Genomic DNA, 15,066 nt, shown 5'->3' on the forward strand with positions numbered 1-15,066 from the left:
TTTCAGGCACTTATCCTTAACCGATTTGCTCGCAACAAGTTGCATTCGACGCGGAATCTTGTCCCATTGTTTCGTATTGAAAATTGGCGGAATCGGACTATGGGATTCGGAGTTATGGCCAAAATATATTTTTTTATAAGAAAAATTCTCACTCACTTTTTGGCATTTACTCTTAGCTGATTTACTCGCAACAAGTTTTATTCGACGTAGAATCTTGTCCAATTGTTTCGTATTAAAAATTGACACAATCGGACTATGGGCTTCGGAATTGTGGCCAAAATATATTTTTTATAAGAAAAAATCTCACTCACTTTTTGGCACTTACTCTTAGCTGATTTACTCGCAACAAGTTGCATTCGTCGTAGAATCTTGTCCCATTATTTCGTATTGAAAATTGGCGGAATCGGACTATGGGATTCGGAGTAATGGCCAAAATACATTTTTCAAAAATGTACCCTCAGCCGATTTGCTCTCAGGAAGTTGCATTCGATGCAGAATCCGGTCCCATTGTTTCCTGTTGAAAATTGGCCGGATCGGACTATAGGATCAGAAGTTATGGTCAAAATACTTTTTTTCACCAAAAGTGCGTAGAAATTACTCACTCGAAAGAAACGAGAAAGGCACCATCACCGCTAGGTGGATTAATCTGGGTTTTTTTCAATACCAAGCTGTTCGAAAAGATTATTTTAATTCTTATGATGTCTTGGTTTTTGCCATGGGAATTCAACCATGCATCAGCTAGTGAGAGTTACGAATTTAATTCGACTTAACAAACCTGGAGGATATTAGGCTGGCATTGCTTTTCATGATAATAGAACTTTTGGCAGTGTTTGGCATATTATTTTGATTGTTAAGTTGATGAAAAAATGCAAAGGGGGGATTTTGTCAAATGCTTCCAAAAATCAATTTTATCTATACAAAATCGTTTGAATGTAGATGCAGAAATTGCGGATGTTTTATTTTAACAGCAGTGCGGAAATGCTTTGTCCCGAATTGGGTATGAACGGGAACGCATATTTTTTTATGGCCTGCTTCTTCTGTTACCAGAACTCTATTGGTTGGAAAAGATATAGGTAGATGGCACGGTGTCAGGCCATTAGGCCGAAGGCCATTTGGCCGAAGGTCATTAGGCCGAATGGACATTAAGCCGAATGGTCATTAGGCCGAATGGCCATTAGGCCGAATTAGCAAAAAGAAGAAAAAGTGAAAAAAGAGAAGTTCTTTCTTCAACTTAGGCCTCCGTCCTTCTCCCTTCTTGCACTTTCCTTCTTCTATCTGTCTTCTTCCTTTTTACTTCTTCCTTCTTCTTTCTTATTTCTTCTTCCTTCTTCCTTCTTCCTTCTTTCCTTTTTCCTTCTTCCTTCTTCCTTCTTTCCTTTTTCCTTCTTCCTTCTTCCTTCTTCCTTCTTCCTTCTTCCTTATACCTTCTTCCTTCTTCCTTCGTCCTTCTTCCTTTTTCCTTCTTCCTTCTCCCTTCTTCCTTCTTTCTTCTCCCTTCTTCTTTCTTCCTTCTTCTTTCTTCCTTCTTCCTTCTTCCTTCTTCATTCTTCTTTCTTCCTTCTTCTTTCTTCCTTTTTCCTCCTTCTTTCTTCTTTCTTCTTTCTTCCTTCTTTCTTCTTCCTTCTTCATTCTTCTTTCTTCCTTCCTTTCTACTATCCTCCTTTTTTCTTCATTCTTCTCCTTCCTTCTTCCTTCTACCTTCTTCTTCTTCTCTCTTCCTTCTTCCTTCTGCTTCCTTCCTTCTTCCTTCTGCTTCCTTCCTTCTTCCTTCTTCCTTCTTCCTTCTTCCTTCTCCCTTCTTCCTTCTTCCTTCTTCCTTCTTCCTTCTTCCTTATTCCTTCTTTGTTCCTTCTTCTTCGTTATTTCTTCTACCTTATTCCTTCTTCGTTCCTTCTTCTTCGTTCTTTCTTCTTCCTTCTTCCTTCTTCTTCTTCCTTCTTTCTTCTTCCTTCCTTCTTCTTCCTTCTTCCTTCTTCTTTCTTCTTTCTTCCTTCTTCCTTCTTCCTTCTTCGTTTTTCCGTCTTCCTTCTTCTTCCTCCCTTCTTGCTTCTTCCTTCTTCCTTCTTCCTCCTTCTTCCTCCTTCTTCCTCCTTCTTCCTTCTTCATTCTTCCTATTTCCTTTTTCCTTCTTCCTTCTTCCTTCTTCCTTCTTCCTTCTTCCTTCTTCCTTCTTCCTTCTTCCTTCTTCCTTCTTCCTTCTTCCTTCTTCCTTCTTCCTTCTTCCTTCTTCCTTCTTCCTTCTTCCTTCTTCCTTCTTCCTTCTTCTTTCTTCCTTCTTCCTTCTTCCTTCTTCTTTCTTCCTTCTTCCTTCTTCCTTCTTTCTTCTTCCTTCTTCCTTCTTCCTTCTTTCTTAATCCTTTTTCCTCATTCTTTCTTCTTTCTTGCTTCTTCCTTCCTTCGTCCTTCGTCCTTCTTCCTTCTTCTTTCTTCCTTCTTCCTTCGTCCTTCTTCCTTCTTCCTTCTTCCTTCTTCCTTCTTCCTTCTTCCTTCTTCCTTCTTCCTTCTTCCTTCTTCCTTCTTCCTTCTTCCTTCTTCCTTCTTCCTTCTTCCTTCTTCCTTCTTCCTTCTTCCTTCATCCTTCTTCCTCACTTCGCACTACTCACTTGTCACTCCCCAGTTTGCATTCGGCCTAATGGCCGTTCGGCCTAATGACCATTCGACCTAATGGCCTTCGGCCTAATGACCCAGCATCATATGGCACTTATTTCGCACAGCCGTGTCCCAGTAATCATGTGTTTTGCCGAGATTTCTGTCAAAGATGCTGAAAATCAGCAAATAATTTGCCGAAAATCAGCTAACAAACGTAGTTTTTGCCGGAATATCAGTTTTTTTTTATTTTGAAGGCGCACGGCTGTGCGGATATTTGCCAAGCTGCAGAAATAAAAACTAAGTGTGTAGATATGTATCAGGCGTTCATTTTTCTCGATTTAGAAAAGGCAAAGCGTGGATGCGTATAGAGGCCTATTGTACATAATAGTTAAGAGTCGCCTGGGTGTTTTTACTCGCAATGTTTAACCATAATGGGGGTGATTGTAGTTTTTCACACAGTCCAGTGTTCAATGCAAATCCCTTATCCCAATCCACATAATTTAAGGTCTAGTTTTATAACATTTTGTTAAACTTTCCGTAACCAACCTTTCTTCTAAAAACGTCAATAAAAATCTTTTTGGATGTACATTTTTTGTCTATTAACATTTTTTTTGCAAATTCTGCCAAAATATGCGGAACCTAATCTAGTTTTAGGACCTTTATAGATTTTCAATATTGCCACTTGTTTCGGGAATTATTCTGGATTTTAAATCAGTGTTAGCATCTGGCCATTTTCTAGAACGCTTACTTCGGAAATAATTAAGCTTAATATGTTGAATGGAAACGACCCAGAAACTATGTCAAATTTGATCGGCTCAGAATATGGCCTGTATTTCGTATTCTGGACGTTCTGCCGGAACTAGTTTCGAGGTAATTTTACGGAAATAGGCAAATAGCAACATACGACTTATCAAGCTTTATGATTTCAAAAGTTCTGATATTCGGGGAAGGGCTGTTTGGCCGAAAACAATTCGAAACCCGAAGGTACATAGGCCAACAGTTGTTTGGGCGAGTATACCATTTGGCCGAACAGACCATTAGGCCGAAAGTCGTTTTGCTGAAAAAGTCGTTTGGACGAAAAGGTCGTTTGACCGAAAACGCAGATTGGCTTTAATAGGCGTTTGGCAAAAAAGACCATTTGGAATAGTGGGAAGTGAGAAATAATGAGTGAGTACGAGGCCTCTCACTTCTAACCGCGCAATATTCACTTTTCACAGAGAGAATTTAGTAATGAGGAGTGAGAAGTAAGAAATAAAACGTCTCACTTCTCAATCCTCATTTCTCACTTCTCACTACGAAAACAAAGGAGTGCGAAATAAGATGTGAGAAATGAGAAGAGAGAAATGATGAGTGAGAAGTTAGGCGTCTCACTTCTCCCTTATTATTTCTTGTTTCTCACTGAAAAGTGAACAATACTAAGTGAGTAGTGAGAAGTGAGAAATGAGACGTCTCACTTCTCACTTCACACTACTCATTTTTCACAGTGAGAAGTGAGAAGTGAGAAAGGAAGAATGAGAAGTGAGAAGTGAGACTTCTCACTACTTACTTCGCACTTCTTACTTTTCACTTCTCACTGTGAAAAGTAAGTAAAGCGAAGTGAGAAAAGAGAAGTCTTTCTTCTCTCGTATCATTTCTAACTTCTAATTTCTTACTTTTCGCAGTGAGAAGAGAGAAATGATGGTTGGGAAGTGAAAAGTGAGACGTCAAATGACTGTTCGGACGAATAACCTCTTCGGCTAAATGACTTATACACCCAAATGGCCTATTCGGTCATATGACCTATTGGGCTAAATGACCTATCTATTCGGCCGTATGGTCGGCCAAATGAATTTCGGTCAGATGGGTTTCGGTATGATGATTTTTTTCGGTCTAGTGTCATTTGGCTGAATGGCTTTCAGCCAAATGAGTTTCGGCCAAACAACTCTTCTCCATTATAATCTATGGCAGTTTTGTTCTTCATGGACCATATTTAAACCGATTGGAACCGTTAAACGGGTAGCGGTTCAGAAGTCAATTCTGATGAATTTAAAGTTTTGATATTCTGTGATATTCTGTTGGTACCGGTTAGGGTCGAAACAATTGTTTAAGCGTTATCTTCAATAGTTTGCAGTAGCCATCGAGCAAGTAAACACAGTGCGTGTTTCAATCGGCGCGAAATGAGGATGGATTGCTAATCCCAAACCCAATTTATTGTGTTCGCTGTACAATTTCACAAGTTCTAGTCAATCACGGAGTAGCAATTACGAATTGTGCGGTCATAATGCTCATGCTCTGTGATAGTTTGGTTTGGTACTGCTCCAACGGAGCAGACACAAAAACGGGGGAGACAGTCTCCAGGGGATGAGCTCCCTGGGGGCCGCTCCAAAACGCGGAGGGTTACTACCCCGAACAAGGGTAGTGGGGCTGGGAAACTAAACCCCGGCCAGGTACCTCCAAAACCGGGGGAGGAAGGACCTGGAAAGGTCCGTCCACCCAGGAAAGACGGTGGTAAGGGGTTACGGCAGGCTGAGAGCTCCCCAGACCAGGGAAATAGAGGGGGATGACGCCTCCTGGACCCTGGTCAAGAACAAGAGGAAACCAAAGACGTCAAGGGCCGAAACGAAGGCCCAGGCGAATGAGGGTAGCAAGAAGTCTAGGGTAGGCGCCAATCGCTCCAGGGGTGATGCCCTAGTCATCACGACGGACGAGGCCAAGTACTCGGACGTCTTGAAGGACGTCTTGAGTGACGTCAAGCTCGGTGAACTCGGCGCCGACGTACGTCGAATAAGACGTACCCGGATGGGCGAGATGATCCTCGAGCTGAAGCGGGGCATCTCGCAAAAGGGTGCCGCCTACAAGAAGTTGGCGGAGGAAGTCCTAGGCGAGACGGTCTAGGTGAGGGCACTCACGACGGAGGTGAATCTAAGGGTTAAAGACCTGTACGAGATCACCGAAGTCCAAGAGCTCGTCACAGCACTGCGGCGACAGTGTAAAGTGGAGATGCCCACCGCAGCCGTTCGGCTACGGAAAGGCCCGACAGTGTTCGCATTGGTTCGGCTATCTGCAGCGGACGCCTCCAAGGTAGTCAAGTTAGGGAGCGTCAAGGTGGGATGGTCGGTATGCCCTGTGGGCATATACGAGCAACCCGAAGTGCCTGGAACCGGGGCACAAGCAATGGGGCTGCAAAGGCCCTGACAGAAGCAATCTCTGCCGACGCTGCGGATTGGAGGGACATAAGGCACAATGCTGCACGAACCCTCCCAATTGTTTGATTTGTTCCAGCAAAGCTGTGAACAGCAAGCACCCCATGGGGGGTTCGATGTGCCCGGCGTTTAAGCGTGCTGAAATTCACAGTGCAGATAACGCAGCTGGCTTGCTCGGCCTCGCCCGAGTGTTTGGTGTGCGCAGGTTTAGAGGAAACGGCGGAACACGTGTTTTTCGTGTGCCCACGTTTTCGCGCAATGCGTGACCACATGCTTGCCACATGTGGTCTGGACACTACCCCGGACAATCTAGTTCGGAGGATGTGTAAAGATGAAGTTGGCTGGAACGCCGTTTTATTGGTTATCGTCCAAATTGTCTCGGAGCTACACAGAAGGTGGCGCGTGGACTCAAGGATGGCTAGCTCAGGCGCAAACAAGAGGTGGTCCAAGGGTTCGGAGTCGGCTTCATGGGTCATACCGGTGGTCATGCCCTGTGGTCGAACTCAATCCTTTTATCGAACATGTGGCCGCGCGAAGAACAACATGGTATCGTCGCTTTCGCTTTCGTCGACGCGTCGGTCAACCGGGCGGGTTCCGAGCCCGAGGACGGAAAGGGTCCTCATCAAGGCTGGGGCAGGCGTAGGCACCGCGTCGGCAAGTCCCTCTGTGTGTTGGCGAATAGACCCTATCGCAGAGAGGTCAATTTGGGGTGCACGCGGCATCATCATTCTTGATACCAGTCGTGCAGAGGGAAGCAGGCGCGAAGTCGACCCTTCCCATCTTCCGAGGACATAGGGTGTGGTAAGGCCACCTGGAAAGCCGGCAATGCGCAGGCACGATATCATGGCAAGGACACGCAGATAACCTCGAGGGTGCGTTGTGCACTGGCACCCCTTTGAAGCATTACTTTCTGGTTGTATCGAAGGGACGATGGGCTTGGCGGCAATGGAAACGGTTTAGCGGGTCGGGGATGTAGTCCTGCCTGCCTCGTTTGCTGTTGGAGGTGGTCCCTAACCCCGCACTTCCTCGACAACCCAGGATGTCTGTTAAGCAGATTCCCCCTCCATTGCGTAGGAAGAAAAAAAACACAAACAGACATCATCTCAATTCGTCGAGCTGAGTCGATTGGTATATAACACTATGGGTCTCCGGGCCTTCTATCACAAAATCGTCTTGAAAGTGAATATATAACCTTTTCGTTAAACCTTGGTGTACGAGAAAGGCAAAAAATAAGAAGGAAACAAAGAAGATAGAAAAAAGAAGACTTGACCAACATTTGAAAAAGGCGTGACAGCCAAAATGTAAGAATTCCAGTTCTTTGTCTATACATAAAGCATACAAAGAAATGAGATGATATCATGTTGGTTTTTACGCCAAAACAAAATAGCTAGTAGATGATGTAGATGCAGAAAGTAAAATAGATAATGAAGAGAAGAAGATAACAATGGGTTTTTCGTGAATATTCAAAAAAAATCCTAAACAATAACTTAAACACTTAAATTATTTTTTGAAAAGATGTTTAATTTTGATGCAGAAGGTGTTTGATTTTGATTTTGTTAAGTTTGTCATTTTAAGGTGTTTTTATGAGATATTGCGAAAAAAGATTCGGTTCCCGGTGAGACTTGAACCCACATTATTCCATTAAGTACACGGACGTATTACCAATTATACAACAGCTGCCCTCGCAAGAAGTTGTTCCATAACTAGCTAATAACGATGGGATATCAGTCCATTCCCCATATTCATCGAATCTGCTTTGGCAACATTTTACACCTTTTCTCTCTACCCAACTATGTGTATCAGACTTGAACAACAGTCGGTTGCGTTTGAACCACAAACGCACATCACATTTTTTTTAAATCTACAACATTTTTCAGCTTTTATTATTTTATCTTTATGAATCTTGAAATGTGTTTCATATAGAATTGTAAAGCTCTTTAATTTCTTCATCCGGTAGAATATCATGGCATAATTAACGATTATTATCTTATACCGTTGTTCGGTATACTGACTTATCTAGAATTTAAAAAAAATCACGTTAATAAAAAAAAGAGATACCATTGCTACTGAATGGCTTCGATTTTTTACTATACGACATTTTGTAATAGTGGCAGAAAACCTTGAAGAATACTCCCATTCGTATATGAACAACATCAGACATTTTATTGCTTTCCATCATAACTTGCATCTCTTTCATCGCACAAACAGCACATTTTCCTTAGCGCCATCACAACAAACTAATCGATTTCGTTTCCTGCTTCCGTCTTCTCGTTTGCAGCTCAATCCAATTAAATCGCAACAACGTTCCACTACGGTCGGCTGCAGCATACCACGCCATATCCAGTGCACAATGAAGACGCCCAGTTTCTTTTTCCACGAGTGGCAATCATCATCCGGCATCATCCAGGGAAGCACTTGATTCGATCCCGGTGCCACACCCAGACAGACAGATACACCTGATTGTGCGCCACCTTGTTAGCCGGCAACACAGCCAACGTTCATTTTCGAGCTTGTTTATGGGACTAATAAATGGAATTCGTACTCTAGCTGCTGCTGCTGTTGCTGTCGGTGCAGATGTTGCCGCTTTTTACCGGGCCGAGTAGTGGGACAAAAAGTACCTTTTCAGGACTTTTCCTACAGTGTCCGGATTCTTTATTGGCACTCGTTAGGCGAACATAAATAGTGAAGCTCTCGAGCGAGTGGGAGCGACGAAGGTTGGAATCCCAATAATGAAGTGGAATCGGTTCTGTCGGGCGCCCTTGTAGGTTGGACCACTTCTTACCGAGATCGAATAAAGGGCGGAATCGCGCGATTGGAGGAACAGGGTGAGACACTTTGCAATGAGCTAGGACTGTAAGGGAGGAATGCAATCTAACCGGGACAGTCCTGATATGTACTGGCAGCCGTCGTTATTTCGCAATTATGTGCAAGCCATTGCGATAAATTGTCTGCCTCTTCTGCGCTTCCAGAAATAGTCGGTACTTGATATATCGGAAGTAAAGTACGTCGGAGGCACAGAGAGAAAACGGATGATATAACGCTGAATCAACATTGGGTCTGCCAGGAAGTGGAATAAATATTTGCCACCGTTCGAGCCAGTCCGTCGTGACACATCTTGGTGGGGAAAAAGAAATCGTAAAAACAATTTAGAATAACACTTCGAACCGAAACCTGACTGGCGTGAACCCACCCCTGCTGCCGGTGCACCATGGCCGAAAAGCGATTTCCGAGAAAATGAGCAAACGGAAGAAGAAAAACTTTTCCCGCCTCAAGCTCCGGTCCCATTCCATCCAAGTAAGCCGAAAGGAAAAACAACACACACACAACGATCCAAGAGTGCTTTGAAAACTGCAATCACCGACGGGAGACAGCGGAAGTGAGTTTTGCCTGCGAGTGAGAGACAGTGGGAAGGTGCGACGGGAAGGTGGTTCAAAATGCACACGTGACAAAATGCTTTAGTTATGAACCGATATTTTTATTACAAACAGTGTGCATTTAGTAGGATAAGTTATGAATGCTAAATTTTGATTAAATATTTAGCTAATCATTTGAAATTTTGACATAGTTAAAAAGTTTAACGATAGGAATGAAAATTGTTTCATTTATTAAAACCTTTACAATGTTTTATTTCCAGAACAGAACGGAGTAAAACTACTAAGGTTCCCCTTCTGCTTTATTATTTTCTAGCATATGATCTCAAGATACAAATCAAGTTTGGTAAATAAATAGAAACCGTTTTCTGTCCATAGATTGGAATAACTTTATGGATCATAATGCCTTCTTTAACGGATTATTATCCATCTGCTGAGGGTGTTTCGTTCATTGATCACCGGTTTCATCAAAGTTTATGCATGATTCGACTATTTTAGTGTGCAAAGCAAAGGCTGTCTTAGCAAGAACTTTTTTTTCACGATTTTCGTGCTTTCTAGCAGTTTGCGACATCATTGAAAGTCCTAATCGATGTGTATTGAACCATCTTCTCCAGCAGTTAGATAAGCGCAGTTTAAAAAAAATGATTCAACAGCTTCATACCCTCCTACAGTTCAAAAGCTGAAGAACTTAAGTAATGAAATGGGAAATTGACGGTGGAAGGCTACCGAAAAAAAAACCAGGAAATGAAAAAGAAATAAAATTAAAAGTCAAAATTATTTTCCCCGAGACTTGAGTGCTGGTCAGTTGAAAGTAACAGAGGGAAAATTCGTGTGCGGTTTGCAACCGCCATTATATTCCGAATCGGGGGGGAAAGAAAAATTGAAGTGTAAATAAACGTCGGTGAACCGTCCGGTGAAAAATTAGTGCTCAACGAGATGCTGCGGTCGTTTGTGTGTTTCCATTATCCGTGCATCCTTGGCGTTTGAACGAGCGAATAACCGACGGGAAGAGCGACGAAGCTGAAAATGTTCGTCAAATACCAGTACTTTTGCATCATCTACTTCCTGCTGGTGCGGCACCTGAACGGGTCCACGATGGATCTGTACAAAAACTCGCGCCTGAGCCAACGGATCGTGCAGACGCGGTACGGGCGGTTGCAGGGGCTGATCCTGCCCCTGGAAGGTTACAAATTCCTCAAACCCATCGAAGCGTTCCTGGGCGTCCCGTACGCCACGCCGCCAACCAAGATGAATAGGTGAGTGAACTGCGGGTGGATAACCGGGGTGGGAAATGAATTGGATTTTCAATTGAAATCAACCATGCTTAAATGTGAAAGAAAGGGAATGCTTATGGGTTATATGTATGATAGGTATCTAATCTAATCATTTCTGTAATGTGATTAATGTAGCCGACCATTTTCTGAGATTAAACGAGACACGAAAACCCTGGTTAAAAAGTCTTTTAAACACAATACTGTAGAGTGTATATGAAAGCAAAACAAATTTATTATTTTTTGTGGATACATTATTTTTTATTTATTTTAAATCATATCTCCAGAATGTATTTTCCGACATTACACATCAATTAATGTATGAACTCAAGTTGTTGGCGATCTTCTCAGTGAAAAATGCAAATGCGTCATAACTTGTACATTTTTGGTTTTATACAGGATGATGGAATTTTGGAATGATATCTGATGCATTCTTGCGTTGAACGGTAGACTGAATTCATTGAAATACCCAACTCAAGGGTTTCTAATCAAGATCGGAGTAGATTTTTGTATCCCATTCTGTCCGTAAAATATGAGCATCGAGCACTCGAGCAGGGTTGCAGTTTTCTGCATCCTGCTACACTCAAGGACCATCAGCATTCAGGACAGATTGTATCAATTTTTTGGCTCATTCTGACGAACCATTCACAAGATTGCACTCAAGATACGAACATCGTTGCGAAACGATGCTGAAATTATGAATGGAAACGGGTGCAGTCAAATGAAAAAAAAAATCTCCGCTTGATAGAGTGCATCGAATGTTCCGAAATAAGGCGGACTCTTCGCAAGCGGGATGCGAAACGCTCCGTACGTTATATTAAGATGCTTTCATATATTCCACTGTACCGGAGCAGTCGAGCGTATGGCTGCAGAATGTAATTTGGCAGCAAGTTGATATTCGATGCTTTTGCTCTTTATTTTTACGACCGACAATTGGGAAATGGCAACTGTATGCGATGCATTGGTACATCTATAGGTAAGATTGCTTCCTTGATTTAATTTCGTATCGCATATTTTGGAAGTACAGTCAGATATCACACGGCACGATAAGTAGGGGTAGGGGTTTCTTAGCCGTACTGTAATACGCGTAACTACAAAGCAAGTCCATATTAAGGATGGCTGGGTTCCATTCCCGGTGCCGGCTTAAACAATTTTCGGATTGGAAATTGTCTCGACTTCCCTGGGCATAAAAGTATCATCGTTATATACGAATGCTAAAATGGTAACTTGGATTAGAAACCTCGCAGTTAAAAACTATGGAAGTGCTTAATGAACACTAAGCTGTGAGACGGCTCTGTCCCAGTGTAGGGATGAAATGCCATTAAGAAGAAAAAGAAGAAGAAGGAGTTTCTTACTTCGCAGAAAAAAAAACCACTAGGTTGACCTTGAAGGTCACCTTGAACCAGGTGATAACACATCACCCACAACAAAATCCCATAAACTCATGTTGTAGGAAGCTCGACTGTGCAGTGAATTGGATTTACTTGTGGAGAATATGTCGACATGTCGATATTAGACTTTTTTTTTTTACAAGGGAGAATGCATTTACACACTAACCCAGTACACGTGCATTGTAGTTGCCAAACTACCACACGGAAGTGTACTGGAGTGTCGGACTCGACCATACCGGTAATACCGACTAAACTCCCTTGGGCTCCACCATCGTTTCCCCCAGGAACTACCTCGCAGTACTACTTCTGGGGGGATGGCAGTACTAAGCGTACTCGCTCATTATCGCTCACACAGGCACTCGTCCCACGCGAGACTGACTTGGGTGCTCGCACACCATTCACTCCATTTGAGTCTTACTTGGATGCTCTCCCGGGCGCTCCGCTGCCATGCCTCGAGGTGTCAATAGCGGTAACTGCCTGGGCCTACAGATATTACGCTACGACACTCCTGCCTCAGCACGAGCAGATCAATCACACCACTGCCGAAGCAGACCACACGCTACCCTGCCAAAGCAGGGACACTCCCCATGCACCACATGTGCACAACTGTAGGTGTGTGGGTACAACCCACTGCTACCCTGCCGCCGAAGCAGCTTCTCCAAAGACCATTCGCTCCATGTGACCCTTTTTCGGGTGCTCACTCTAACACTCCACTGCAATGCCTCGAGGTGTCGATGGGTACCTCGACTCCTACCTCAGCATGTGCTGTCCATACTCAGACTTCTGCTGCGCTTCGAGGTGACAATAGCGGTGACGCGCTATGACACTCCTGCCTCAGCACAACCAGATCACTCACTCCCTGCCGAAGCAGCTCACGCGCTACCCTACCGGAGTAGGGACACTCCCCATGCCAATTGGCACTCCCTGGGCTTGTGCTTTTGAAGCGGCACACAGTCGCTTTGATAGAGTCTGATTACGGGCACTTGTGGTTTTTGGGAGGGATTTTAGCAGAGCCCACTGCTAAATCCCACCACGCCCTAGGCAGTTCTCCCTGACTCGCAGACAGCTGGGGAGGGGTCGTCAAGCCCTTGGACATGGTCCATGCTGTCCCTGCTGTCCCTGCTGCCCCAATGTCGATATTAGACTGGGCCAACTGATTCGTACTGAGTTGAATCGGGAAGCTCGAGAAGTGCAGAAGAACTAATTAATGACTTTGTAATGACGTTCGATTGTGTTTTCGCTGGATTGTCCATTTGGATAAAATACACCAAACATAACCAGAGTATGCAGAATTCGCACTAAATTGTCAAATATAAACGATAGAAGAGAGAAGAAGAAAATCTTTTCTTTGATTTTGTATCATCAAAAAGATTATATAATCTCAATTCAGTACTAACTTATAGAGGGCAATTTAATTTTTCTAAATATGATTTCCAATATGTCAAAATTATACAGAATTGTGATAAAATCTAACAATCGTTGTTTGGCAGTAGAAGTTTACCAGCTTTCTTTGTCAAACCTTACAACTTGATGGGAATAGTCAGATTCCAAAATGATGTTGCAAAGATCAAAGAAGTCACCATCCTGGCCCTACAGAGTATAAACTGTTGCGGCTGGCTGGGCCATTCATTTTGAAACTTTCATCGCGATGCTTGTTAATGATTGCGTGGAGAAATTCCGCAAAGACATAAAATGTGGCAATATTAGTGATGGCCTTTAAAATGGGTGCACGTAGAATGGGTTCCTTCATACCGAGCGAGGAGCGAGGTGGAACAACTTGACTAAGTAGAAGCGTAATCTTCTGAACGATCCCAAGGCCGTTGGGCTCGATTTTCTCAAGCGTGCGCCTAAGCTTGCTAGAGATGGGCGCTCCGCTCTCGAGCTGTTCGGAAGATTTGATTCCTTACATTGAGCTGATGAACCGTGGATCTTTTTGAAGAACCCCTATTCAGCAGCTCTCCTAAACGGGAAATGGCATTTCGATGTCATGGGACTAATTTGCTAATAACTTTTTTCACCACTTATTTACAATTATGTTTTCCATATAAACATGTAGCCTTTAAAGGACCCTAAAACTTTTTCTAATGGCTCATTTATCTAAATTTGATATTGGCGGCGTGAGACCCGAATTAGTGTCAAATGACATTAATGTCATGGCATTCCATGACATTTTTAAAATTTCGCTCTCATGGCTCAAACTGAACATTACATAAAAATCGAAAAATCCTTACAATTCGGATTCGTAACTTTAAAAAAAGGTATTAGCAAATTAGTAATATCAATCCCATGATATTTTTTTTTTGAAATTTCCCATCACTGCTAATATGCGCTAAACTGCGCCTAGAGAAACCACCCGAGCGCACGCATGCCATCTCGGAGCACTCGAATACGCGCGCAGCTGTATTTTGTACAACACAAACGAAAATACCATGCTCGCGCTACACAGCACGGGCGAGCTTATATAAGGTACCAGTCTAGTGCCGCGCGGGTGCTGAAAGTTTATTACATATACACACTCAGAATATTGTACCGAGCTCGATAAAATTTGAACTGAGTTTTTATCTGCTGAACGCTCGGTTCTCTCTTTGGTTCAACAAATAATAAGCGAGCGCTCGTTAACTATTCTAGCAAGTTCAAGCTGTCAAAATTACCGACATAACTCGGGTTTACTTCACCTTGGATCTTACTGTATAAAATAACGTTGATCGGTTCAATTTTGACGTAGGACTACGTCTGTCTTTTCTATATTGGGGTACATTTTGCGATTGCGAAAATCAGCCGTTTCTCGATGGATTTCATTTTTTTTTTGGACCATTCGATCTAGCATGAGTCAACGCTTCTTTTGATTCTCCTGAAAAAACTGTTTTTTTTTATTATTTATCATCGATAATTGATCAAAAGTTTTGAAATGGGTCAACCAACCAATCCCGTACATGCACCGCAAGCACAGACATCAAAATCAAGTAACTTGCGGGCTTAGGATCTAGTCCGCAGTTCGAACAAGATTTCACACAGAGTGAACACAGCGGAGTGGAAACAGCAGCACGATGGCACTGACAGCACTTTCAACGGAAAACCATCGCATTGATGGTGGTCGTCGGTAGTCATCATCCAACCTCAACGAACCAGCATTTTATGTAAATAAAGGGTTGATTACAAAAATGTCGTCTACTGTGATCAAGCGTGATGTAGTTTATTTCAAATGGTGGCGTTTTACCGAAAAGTCATCGAGTTTGGTTGCAGATAGTTATTGGAAAGCGCA

The 15,066-nt window shown here is 43.1% G+C and overlaps 1 long non-coding RNA gene across 3 annotated transcripts in view; it reads left to right on the forward strand.

Moving 5' to 3' along the window:
- The window catches only part of LOC134226267 (uncharacterized), a 262,327-nt gene extending 251,851 nt beyond the window's left edge, over positions 1-10,476 (forward strand). The window contains exons 4-5 of one of the 3 annotated variants that reach the window (XR_009983441.1): positions 8,050-9,147; positions 9,757-10,476. This is a non-coding gene — a long non-coding RNA (uncharacterized LOC134226267). The remainder of the gene's footprint in view (positions 1-8,049; positions 9,148-9,756) is intronic. The other 2 variants (XR_009983440.1, XR_009983439.1) reach the window with 2 other exon arrangements.
- Positions 10,477-15,066: the final 4,590 nt, after the last annotated feature.

This window comes from Armigeres subalbatus, chromosome 3 (genome assembly GCF_024139115.2).
Source record: "Armigeres subalbatus isolate Guangzhou_Male chromosome 3, GZ_Asu_2, whole genome shotgun sequence".
Taxonomy (NCBI): domain Eukaryota; kingdom Metazoa; phylum Arthropoda; class Insecta; order Diptera; family Culicidae; genus Armigeres; species Armigeres subalbatus.